Genomic DNA, 13,130 nt, shown 5'->3' on the forward strand with positions numbered 1-13,130 from the left:
ATTACCTTGGTAAATATTCTCGGTGCCGTGGAGAGACCAAACGGCAACGTCTAAAAATTGATAATGACAATCCTGTACCACAAATCTGAGGTACTCCTGATGAGGTGGATAAATGGGGGCATGCCGGTAAGCATCCTTTATGTTCAGAGACACCATAAAATCCCCCTCTTCCAGGTTTGCAATGACTGCTCTGAGCGATTCCATCTTGAACTTGAACCTTTTCAGGTCAATGTTCAGGGATTTTAAATTCAAATGGGTCTGACCGAACCGTCCGGTTTCGGTACCACAAACATTGTGAAATAGTAACCCCTTCCCTGTTGAAGGAGGGTAACCTGCACCACCACCTGCTGGAGATATAATTTGTGAATTGCCTGTAACACTAATTCCCACTCTAAGGGGAAGCTGGCAGGGCCGCCGGTGAGGGGGCATCTCCTCAAAGTCCAGCTTGCATCCCTGAGACACAATTGAACCCACTTGTGGCTGAACTTTCGCAGGCGTGCCCCCACCGGGCCTAGCTCCGCCTGTGGAGCCCCAGCGGCATGCGGTGGATTTTTGTAGAGGCCGGGGAGGACTTCTGTTCCTGTGTTGTGCAGCTCCCTTCCTCTGCCCACCGCCTCTGGCAAGAAAGGACGCACCTCAGACTTTCTTGTTTCTTTGTTCGAAAGGCTGCATTTGATAATGCCGTGCTTTCCTAGGCTGTGCAGGAATATACGGCAAAATATCAGAATTACCAGCTATAGCTGTGGAGACCAGGTCCGAGAACCCTTCTCCACACAATCCTCAGCCTTACATACGCCTCTTTAAGTCGGCATCATCTGTCCATTGCATATTCTACAGGACACTTCAAGCAGAAATCGACATAGCTTTGTCTCTAGGACCCAGTATACTCATGTCTCTTTGGGCATGTTTTATATATATATATCTATATATATCTATATATATATATATATATATATATATATATATATATATATATCTCTCAAGACAGCATCTTTAATATATATATATATATATATCTCTCTCTATTTATACATATATATATATATATATAGAAGAAGAATGGAGTGCGCAGGTATGAGTAAAATATTAAAAATTCATTTATTCAATAATAATGCTCACATACATCTTAGCTTTAGACGATCAGCACAAACAGCTGTAGATTTCCTCGGGTGTCTCCTTGCAATAACTCCGGACGGCACACCACACACCGCGGTCAAATACTGCTCGTCCGACACACCGGGACCAGACTCTTAGACGTCTCACACGTCTAACGCTCCACAAGCCACGCCCAACGCGTTTCGTCTACGGACTTCGTCAGGGGGTGTGGCTACAACCTATTCATTGATGAATTTATACCTCTCAACGCACCTGAATCATCTTTACTAATCAAGTGCTGATGCCATAGAACAACATTAAAAAACACACACACAGACGTGTATATCTTTACATATATCACCACTGCAAGTGGATTAATCTATACATACAATAAAAATTCATATAATTTACAAATACTTCATATACTGCATTACATGAACTGTTTCTCATTATCACATTTATGAAAATAAAATAAAATAAAATAAAAGCAGTGGACGGTCGTAGGAGCCGTTTTTTGATATAACAGCGAATTTGATTGAAATCCTCTTATCATGATTTTTTGTCTCCCTATTGAATAAAGATCTCGTTTTAGACTATTAAGGTTTTAGATATAATGAGATTTTTTAGATTTTTTATTTTCTGATATTTTATTTTATTTTATTTTATTTTCATAAATGTGATAATGAGAAACAGTTCATGTAATGCAGTATATGAAGTATTTGTAAATTATATGAATTTTTATTGTATGTATAGATTAATCCACTTGCAGTGGTGATATATGTAAAGATATACACGTCTGTGTGTGTGTTTTTTAATGTTGTTCTATGGCATCAGCACTTGATTAGTAAAGATGATTCAGGTGCGTTGAGAGGTATAAATTCATCAATGAATAGGTTGTAGCCACACCCCCTGACGAAGTCCGTAGACGAAACGCGTTGGGCGTGGCTTGTGGAGCGTTAGACGTGTGAGACGTCTAAGAGTCTGGTCCCGGTGTGTCGGACGAGCAGTATTTGACCGCGGTGTGTGGTGTGCCGTCCGGAGTTATTGCAAGGAGACACCCGAGGAAATCTACAGCTGTTTGTGCTGATCGTCTAAAGCTAAGATGTATGTGAGCATTATTATTGAATAAATGAATTTTTAATATTTTACTCATACCTGCGCACTCCATTCTTCTTCTATTTTTATGCATATTGGATCCGGTGGTTCCGGCCCCAAAAAAGGAGGAAGCGGCAGGATACATCTTACAGAAACTGAGAGTTTTACGGACACAGACTGCTATTGACTGATACTTTATTCAAGGTGGATGTGGATGCGCAGCTATTTCTTTGCATTATATATATATATATATATATATATATCTACATACTAGGGTCTCAATCTCTGTTGATAAGGTAACTGTCCATGCTGCCACAGCGCTATAAACCCATGCCGACGCCATCGCCGGTCTGAGTAGTGTACCAGAATGTGCACGCTATCTGCAGGATCCCTGAGAATAGCTGTTACGACAGGGCTACCTTTTGTGACACCCTAGGGGAAGATTCCCATCGTATCCTGGCCCTAGTGGGGAAAGGATACTGCCTGAGAATTCTTTGTGGGAAACTGCAGTCTCTTGTCTGGAGATTCCCGCTCTTTTTCATCATGAGAGGAGGGAAATTTACCTCAACTTTCTTCCCCTTAAACATGTGTACCCTTGTGTCAGGGACAGATGAGTCATCAGTGATATGCAAATCATCTTTTATTACAATAATCATATATTTAATACTTTCCTGCCATTTTGGCTGTAACTTTGCATTATCGTAGTCGACACTGGAGTCAACCTCCGTGTCGATATCAGTGTTTATTATTTTGGATAGTGAGCATTGAGAGACTCTGAAGGTCTCTGCGACAGAGGGACAGACATGGCTAGATTTCCTGTCTGTTCTCTAATCTTTTGTGCCATAAATTCACCTTAGCACTTACACATATCCAAACAGGTGTCGGCGTTGTCGACGGAGACACCCTCTCGCACACATATTAGCTCCATCTCCTCCTTAGGGGAGCCTTTTACCACAGACATGTCAACACACGTACCGACATACCACACACATAGGGGATGCTCTATTTGAAGACAGTTCCCCCACAAGGCCCTTTGGAGAGACAGAGAGAGAGTATGTCAGCACACACCCCAGCGCTATATGACCCAGGAATCACACAGTAACGTAGTGTTAACCCAGTAGCTGCTGTATACATTGTTTTTACGCCAAATTTATGTGCCCCCCCCCCCCCTCTCTTTTTCACCCTCTTCTATCGTGCTTCTGCAGGGGAGAGCCTGGGGAGCTTCCTCTCAGCGGAGCTGTGGAGAGAAAATGGCGCTGGTGAGTGCTGAGGAAGAAGCCCCGCCACCTCAGCGGCGGGCTTCTGTCCCGCGATTTTGTGTAAAAATAATGGCGGGGGCTCATGCATATCACAGTGCCCAGCTGTATATATGCCCTATTTGCCAGGAGGTACTCAATTGCTGCCCAGGGCGCCCCCCCCCCCTGCGCCCTGCACCCTACAGTGACCGGAGTGTGCGGGTATTGTGTGGGAGCAATGGCGCACAGCTGCAGTGCTGTGCGCTACTTCATATGAAGACAGGAGTCTTCTGCCGCCGATTTTGACGTCTTCTTGCTTCACCCGCCGGCTTCTGTCTTCTGGCTCTGCGAGGGGGGAGGCGGCGCGGCTCCGGGAATGGACGACCAAGGTTAAGTTCCTGTGTTCGATCCCTCTGGAGCTAATGGTGTCCAGTAGCCTAAGAAGCGCAACCTAGCCGTAGTTAGTAGTTTTGCTTCTCTCCCCTCAGTCCCACGTAGTAGAGAGTCTGTTGCCAGCAGATCTCACTGAAAATAAAAAACTTAACAAATACTTACTTTCTAGGAAGCTCAAGAGAGCCCCTAGAGTGCATCCAGCTCTGGCCGGGCACAGATTCTAACTGAGGTCTGGAGGAGGGGCATAGAGGGAGGAGCCAGTGCACACCAGTAGTCCCAATTCTTTCTTAGAGTGCCCAGTCTCCTGCGGAGCCCGTCTATTCCCCATGGTCCTTATGGAGTCCCCATCATCCACTAGGACGTTAGAGAAATATTTTTTTAAATTACTTTTTGCATAAAGGGCCGTGGTCACGGCTCCCACAAATAGGCCACTCCCCCAGGCCTCTAGGCAGCATGGGATGTCGGCGGCAGTGGCGCTGTGTGTGGGCTGAGGAGGCACACTGCATGCTCTCTCTGGGGAGGGAGCCGCGCTGTAAGCTGCCAGGTAGCGGACCTGTCATCCAGTCTGACAGGCGCAGCGGCAGCCGGCAGCCGCAGGGATGTAGAGCAGAGAGAGCGCCTCTCCAGCTGTGCGCCTCCCTGCACTGCATCCCTTTGCTGAGCGGCTAGCGCAGGCTCTGAATACATGGTATGAGGTATGGTGCAGGTCTTTTGAGGTATGGCAACTCTTGTCTTTTGCCTTTATATACCATACCTAAATCGCACACAGAAGCTACATGAATGCCAGTGTCGGTATTCAGTGTACACTTGCATTGTACTTTTGTCACATCAGTGATGCAGATAAGACACTTATGTTAAGCAAAAGGCTCTTGCGATTCATTTATCACCAAATAGGGCTACAGTATTTAGCACAATTTAAGCAAAGGTGTATGTGGACCTCTGTAATTGCATTAGCAGCTGTCACATAAATGTGAATTATATGTCCAGTCATTTTATCCTTAATTTACCTTTTTTTTTTCTTTCTTTTTTTTGTCCCCTGGAACAAAGTGCCTTGTGCTGTCTGACCTCATCGCAGTTACATGGACTGCTTGGCTATGGTTATGCATTTCTTATAACCACGCAGCACACAGTCTACAGAGCTACTACTTAAGTCAGGCACTCTGTGTAACACAATCCAAGTTACTACACTGAAAGTTCGTACTTGGGTTGGGATAACTACTAAGTTGCCAACTGTCCATCGTTTTTAAGGTCTGTCCTAGATTTTAAAGATTTGTCTCTGGAAATGTTTCACTCTGGAAATTTACCTAGTTTTACATTGACATACTGTATGTGAGTACAATTCTCATTGGGGGTAATTCCAAGTTGATCGCAGCAGGATTTTTGATAGCAATTGGGCAAAACCATGTGCACTGCAGGGGAGGCAGATATAACATTTGCAGAGAGAGTTAGATTTGGGGGGGGTTATTTTATTTCTGTGCAGGGTAAATACTGGCTGCTTTATTTTTACACTGCAAATTAGATTGCAGATTGAACACACCCCACCCAAATCTAACTCTCTGTGCACATGTTATATCTGCCTCCCCTGCAGTGCACATGGGTTTGCCCAATTGCTAACAAAAATCCTGCTGCGATCAACTTGGAATTACCCCCATTGTTCTCTAGGAAGCAATACTTAACACTTTTTCTACCCTATGGAATTTCTAAGCTAACATTTGTACAAGATGAGTATATAAATTAAAAAATAACACTATTATGCCGGTAAACATAATAGGATGGGGGCTGTAGTTCTCGAAGGTCCAGTGAGACGTGTACGTTATCTGTGTGCAGGCATCTGACATCAGCAATGTGTCCCAGGTAAATATTTTAATATGGGTAACTAGTAGTTATGTTCACAGTTACTGTATGTACAGCTGTAGCCCCAAAGTGTCCTGTGGGGTCTTTCCTCTAAATAAAATTCCCTACATATGTTTCCTGTTTTTGGGTGTGATGGTCTTTAATCTAGTTTCTGTATAGCGGAGGTATACAACATCCTCCAGCTGTTGTGGAACTACACCTCCCAACATGCACTTCCAAAGTTTTAGCATGCCCTACGAGCAAAACTGTGGCAGGGCATGTTGGGATGTGTAGTTCCTGTTCCACTGCATCTGAAAAAGCCGCAAGTTGAATACCTCTGCTGTATAGGCTGCGATGTGCTGCAGCTGGGACCTGTTCCTAAACATGAACTATGAGCTCATGTGTTTTTGTAGAAATGATTCCAGCAGCTGTTGTCAAGCTGTTCTCCTCACACAAATAGCATGTTCCCGTGTTACCGCCTGCCAGGATTTCTTTATATTCTTTATATTCTGATTGACACCAATTTTGTTGTTTGCATTGGCTTTACATGCACTTGTGCAGTTTGTCTGATGAGATTTTACTGATGGGAAGCTGTTCATGTGGCCACATCATCCAATGTTATCAGGTTATTTCTTTTATTTTGTTGTGAAGGGGGTTTTGTGTTGGGTAAAATGGGAATAAACAGTAAGGGAGTTTAGAATTAAAGTTCTGTATAAAGTCTGTTCTATGTCATAATCACCGTGAAAGGCAGCAAAGTGAAGGGAAAAAAAAGAATGTAATTGAATATTAAAAGACAACTTGAAGTATTAAAAATACATAACATTTTCTATAAAATAACAGAACTTAAGCTGGGTACACACTATGCGATATTTTGAATGATTTGTCCAATTCCGATGGATCGGAACAACAAATTGTTCAAATTGTAGTGTGTACGCAGTATGTGCACTCCCATGGTGTGTCGTACTTCACATCCTCAAGTCGGCCCTACATGCGGGGGAACAATATAGATCATGCGGCCGTTAACCAGATTGTGCAGTGTGTACGGACCGCACAATATATCGCTCCGTTGCATCTTCCGTTGGCTGGGTACACAGGCCATCTAATGTGTACCCAGCTTTACTCCTCTGCCCCCTAAATCCCTTACCTCAAATGTGTTTAATTCTGACAAGATCCTGACTTGCACAAATTCTTATTTGTTGAAGTTATCAATGGCTTTTATGTAGGATTAGTTAAAAGCCCGTAAAAATAACGGACACCAGGGCCGGATTATATTAGGAGGGCGGTCACTACTCACACTGGAGCAGCCAGGTTTCTGGAAGCCTGCTGCTGGGAGTCGGGGCTCTGTCATGCTCAGTGTGTGTGTGTAACGTTAGCCTATTATATATAGATGCTGTATATCTGTAATGGACAGGCTATAATGATGCTGCACTATATACACCAGTACTGGTGTAAGTTCACCATTCCCTACACAGCTCCCGGCCAGTCTGGGGTCTACCAGGGGACACCAGTAGCCACCAGTAGCTGGCTGGAGGGTTCTGGGCATGGCTTGTGCAGGGTGTGGTAGGGGCAAGCGGGGTGCAGAATATGGAAGAGGATGGGGGTGCAGTGTATCTAGTGCAGTATATAGTGGGGGTGGGTGCAGTGTACATAGGGAGTGTGTGTGTTCGTCCATGTCACACAGAGGTGATTATTTTGAAAAAAACTGCATTTTTGTCTCCACTGCCCGTCTGCCCCTAACACTCGACTCTCTCCCCAGTCCCTATCTAACCCAACCGCTCCACCCTCTCTCTCCCCCCATGCCCTATCTGCCCTTACCCACCTCTCTTCCCAGTCCCTTTCTGCCCCAACCCTCCTGCCTTCTTTCTTTCTCCCCCAGTCCCTATCTGTCCTTACCCCCACTTTCTCTCCCCTCCCCCTCTCTCCGTATGCTGCAAGTATGAAATAGTCAGATCAGTATTATTTATATTACCAGCATCAGGTTAGGAGGCTGTAACAGCTCTCTGCAGTTACACTTTCAGATTGAGCACATAACATAGGTGAGGAGCAGAGTTGACTTTTATTATATAGGATAGGGATGGCCATCGGGGATGGTTACCATTGATGGATAACTTGATGGTGGTAAACCATCTGTAAGGGAACCATCAATGGTTTCACCTATCGATGGTAACCCATACTTTAGTGTTGAGTGGGTCACGGACCAATCAGTGCCCGGGGGTGTGGCTTTGCAGGTGTCGGGTGCGTAGCTTTGCTCCATGGACCCAAAACCCTGGAATAAAAATAATAATTCCATAGCTCTTTATCATCAATGGCGGGAAACGATCTGGTTCTCCCCCCATCGATGGTAAAAGTAGTTACCATTGGTCATAGACCATCGATGATTTTGAATAATCGATGGAGGATGGCCATCCCTAATATAGGATATCTTGAGTAGGATGTATCAATAAAAAGAGTGCAAAACTTTGCAGAGCTTATGCCCACTAAGCAACGCCATCTTTAGATAGTATTGACTATAGAAGCCTTTGGGCTTCTTTACCTGATCAGTCCTCAGAGAGGGATCCAAAGAATACCTCTTCTTCTCCTCTTAGTCATAATCCCAGAAGTCCTCTCATAACAAGGGACAGCTCTTATTGGAAGTAAGTATTCATGCATTCCGGTGTTAGTAATTGCCAATACAAATGCGATAGGTGCCAGGAATTATCGCATATACTATGAGATACATCTCTCCCCCTATTACATGCATACAAGCCATTAATAAGCGCGGTATGCATGGATGCTTATGCAAGGGACAGCTCTTCTGATGAGATACATCATGTCCATTGTATTTTAGACTATAGTTGAATTAGTATATATGCAAATTACAGTGTATAGAGGTTTGTGGAAGCAGTTGTACATAACAATGTATATAAGGCCCCAAGGATACAACTATTCGAGAGCTAGGAGTGAGTGTCCAAAAAGGCCACATCAGAACAACTAAAAATAAAGTTGTGAAGGAAAAAGAGGGTGGGGGTGGAAGGTTGAGTAGGAGCAGTGGCGTTTCTAGGCACGGCCAAACAGGGCAACTGACCAGGGCGCTGTGTCCTGAGGGCGCAGCACGGTCACCCCACCAGCGACCACCCAGCCGTCTGCCACCAGCCATCCACCATCACAGTGGAGATGTGCTATACTGCAAAGCCTGCAAGCCATGGAGCGAGTAATTCAGGAATTCGCTGGAGAGGTGTGAGTAGCAGGGCGGAGGGATGAGGGAGTGGGGAAGGATGTACTCATATAACAGGGTTAAGCGCTGCAGTAGTTGTCTCTGGTGATGCTGGCTGGATGTTCACTCAGTGGTGCAGAAGGGAGGCAGGGCACTGGTTGCCTACATGATTGGATGGAACCCACACACTCTCTCTTTAATTCTCTCTCTCCCTCCCTGACACCCTCTCACTCCTGCTCTCTTTTCTCTCTCTGTATAAAGCGCTCTACCTGACATGATGTATATAAAGGTCTCTCTCTACCTGGTGTAACGTGTAGAAAGGTCTCTACCTGGCGTAATGTGTATAAGGGGCTCTACCTGGTGTAATGCATATAGGGGGCTCTGCTCTAATGTGGTGTAATGTGTGTAAGGGGCTCTAACATAGCATAATGTGTATAAGGGGTACTACGCCCCTACCCAAGAAGTCACGCTCCTTTATTTTGCCACGCGCCTTTGGCGTGCACTCTCCCTATTTTGAATTAGAGGGGGACGCAAAAGGAAACTGTCGCCCTGAGTAGGAGGGGGGGGGATAAAATTAAGAAAGTAGAGGATAGAGGAAGAATAGAAGGGTAAGTAGTGAGGAGTCTCTGAGCAAGAGAAGTCTGCAAGTATATGAAGCAATTTCATACTTTTTAATGGAGAAGGGGGGGGGGGGGGGGAGCATTGTGATCCATCCAAAGAACCCAAGTATTTGGAAAACTTGGCAAGGGCATTATGGAGAGTACTAGAGTACTAGAAATAAATACCATACACTAAACCTGCCATATTCTATTTATGACAGAAAGTGTAGTTTTCTTCAATAATAAAGCAATATGGGATATATTCAATTGAAGTCGGATCCATTCCGACATTCATTTGTTGTAATGGATCCAACACGGGCTATTCAATGCCATCTCAATTCGACTTTAAAAAAAGTCGAATTGAGATGCGGGAGCTAGACGGGGGAGAGCAGCTGGCAGACGGGGGAGAGCAGCGTAGCCGGAGGATGTGTCACAGCCGCCGCTCACGGCAGCGTCCACCCGGTTCCAGCAGGTCTCGCTTGCTGGAGCCGGGTGGACGCTGCTGTGAGCGGCGGCTGTGACCTAATCCTCCGTTTACGCTGCTATAGCGCTGCTCTTCTCTGTCTGCCTGCGGCTCTCCCCCGTCTTCCCCCTCTCCTCCTCACGGCTCCCTCATCTCAATCCGACTGTTTTTAAAGTTGGATTGAGATGGTCGAAAAGGGGGCCAAAAACCGACGTTTTTCGACAGAAGCAAGCGGATCGGCAGCTATTCCGCCAATCCAAGTGCTTTTCGACAAGTCGGCGGAAGTGAGTAGTCCAACTTCCGCCCTTCCTTGCCCATCTCACCTTTCTAATTTAGTCCGCCCATATGATGCATTTTTTGTAGGCCCTCGATTGGACCAATGTTTATTGTATCTCCGCCCACATGGTCAGCGATTGGCTGACATGAATCATTAAGGGTTTTTAAACACTCAGGCATTTAACTTTGAGTAGCTGCTCAGAATGGAAGTGAACAAGCCCGTGACCGGGTGAAACGCGTTTTCCTTGCGGGCACCTTACCTGTCTGACACTTGGAGTGGTGATATTTGATGTTTATTTACTCTATTGCACTAAACCTAATGCTAAAGCAGCATATTTCCTTGCCACTGTAAAAATCATTGATACGGCTGGAGTTTCCAGCTTAGCTGCATTTTGCATACATGTGTACTATCTCATTTAGGTACTTTGTGGTATAACTTTGCGATAGGGGCAGGTTATTGGTGGCCCCGCATCTCCTGCGGGCACCCCGTCTGCCTACCAATTGAATGAGTGACACTCAATACTCATCTGCTTTATTCACTTAAGCCTGTTTTTTACAGAGAGAATCTCTGTCGTTAACACTGCTGGTGTTTTCAGTGAAAGAGCATGGTATATCCATGTTTATTCCTTGCTTAAGTACATTGTGCAATATTCTTTCCTCACATTCAAGTATAATTAGGACAGGTGCTGTGTGATCCTGCATGCACTCTGCCTTAGGTACTCCCAAACTGTGTGCCTATGTTTGTGTCCCTCTGTGGGCATTCACCAAAGAGAGAACTGTATAGGTGATAATTCTTTTTTTCTCTTTTCCTCATATATTGGTTCATGTTAGTAACTAATATCTGTTCTGATCAAGAATTTACTGTTAATATCACTAGTGACATTTAAGGCCTGGTGCACAGCACAAATTCATCAATTATCAAATGCTACTAAAATCTGTTATGTATAAGTAGCGATTTATATACAATGTGATCTGGCACCACTCATATGAGATTACTATTATCTTTATCTCTTTTGGAAATTTGTCTTGATACCTGTCACAGTGATCTATATATTTTTTGAACCAGGATTTATTAGAATCCAAATAAGAGAGGGAACCCAAAGGGACCCACTGTAATCTTATATAACAATCCAATTGTAATTACTTCCGTTTATCCTTGCAATATTGTTTTCCTGCTGTTCTTCCTTCTGTGAACTCTCATCCACAATTCAGGGGAGCGTGTCCCCTCAGGAGACACGTCTCTTCAGTCTAACGTGGACAGCAGATTCACACTTATTTATCTACTACTACTCTTTTCTCCACGCATTCTCAGCATTTCCTTTCTGAGGAGGAATCAATCCTCCCGTTTCGGTGCACTCTCATTGGTGCTATAGGGTCAAACCTTCCTACGACCATACCCCTACGTTCACGCCCAATCTCGTCCGATCTTGGAAGCTAAACGGAGGTGGGCTGGGTCAGTACCTAGACGGGCGACCTCTAGGGAATACCCAGTGAAGTAGGGAGACTCTCTTCCCCGTAGAAACCACACCAACAGCAGTATCACCACTTATACTTCATCCTCCTACCTATTTAATTCTATCCGTTATTCTTTTCATCAATTACAGTGGTTAACTGTTAGAATTGTTACCCAGTGTGTGGGTTCTCCCACTCACGAATGTAACCCAATTTAGGGCTACATCAATACAAACACAGTTTGTACAGATCTGGGGCAGATGGAAGCAGCTTAATATGTGGCTACCTTCCGATATGCATTTATCCAGGTATAATTAAGATCTGGACATTCCTTTATTTTGGGAGACCTATTTCTCCAGTCGGCATATCCACGGAAGTGTTATGTTTAACTTGTTGTGTTTAGTCCCCATGCATTTTAAAGAGTAGACAATAAAGACTTCATCATTCATTTTTAGATACATTACCTATTAATTAACATCTAGTTTACCACAAGAGTGCGCCCAAACAAGAGTCATACTTTTCTCTTTTCGTATGTATATCCCCCTTTTTTTGACTCTGGGCGCACCGCCACACGGACACATAGCAATTGCTAATATCTAGCATCATTGTCCATCTCTGGCTCCTATAAGATTACCCATGTATTTTTGAATCTAGGTCGGTGCAGGATCAAAAACCCTTCTTTTTTGTGAATTCCTCGACTTGTCAAATAATTTGGGGTTATATTGAATACTACTGAATATGTGTTGGGGCAGGGTCGAAACTAGGATTTTCGTCACCCGGGGCAAGGCATTATTCCCCCCCCCCCCAAAAAAAAAACAAAAAACAACAACAACAGTAAAACAAACTCTGTCAGACTAAAATATCAGATTACCAGGAAATCTGATAAAAGGAAATACTACTGGACAGTATTCCCCTATGTGCATCAAATGCCCTACAGTATGGGTCACATGCCCTGCTAGCGTGTTCAACTACATGATCCACTGTGTGTTCCCATACATTGCACTATATCATAACACTTCATCACTGCACTACATCACCATACTACATCCCCTACACGTTGAACTACATCACTACACTACATGCCCCTATGCTCTGCACTACATACCCTATATGCTACACTACATCACTACACCACATCAGTGCACTACATGCCCCTATATACTGCAATACATTACTACACTACATACCCTATATGGTACACTACATCACTACACTACATCCCCTTATAAGCTACACCAAATCCCCCCATCTGAGAGGCAAAGTGGAGCTTGATACTGCTGAGCGCACAGTGCGATAGCTTGTACAGTGCACTGCATGCTAGTCGCAGCACTGCGTGGCAAAGAAGAGAGTTTAATTCTGTAGCCGGCATAGAAGAGATGCCAGTTACTGGAGCTCACCTGCACAGCATTGGAGCCAGCTGTGGGCAGACATGTGGGTCAGAGACATTGCCAAAGGTGCTGTCTGGTGCCTCACTGAAGCAGCACAGCATTGTTGGT

General features: G+C 44.6%; 1 protein-coding gene and 1 pseudogene across 8 annotated transcripts in view; both read left to right on the forward strand.

Annotated features, from left to right (window-relative positions):
- The window catches only part of RHBDL3 (rhomboid like 3), a 146,541-nt gene that overhangs the window by 56,480 nt on the left and 76,931 nt on the right, over positions 1-13,130 (forward strand). The window lies entirely within an intron of this gene.
- Positions 11,566-11,684, forward strand: LOC134897090 (5S ribosomal RNA; annotated as a pseudogene).

Source organism: Pseudophryne corroboree, chromosome 3 (genome assembly GCF_028390025.1).
Source record: "Pseudophryne corroboree isolate aPseCor3 chromosome 3, aPseCor3.hap2, whole genome shotgun sequence".
Lineage (NCBI taxonomy): Eukaryota > Metazoa > Chordata > Amphibia > Anura > Myobatrachidae > Pseudophryne > Pseudophryne corroboree.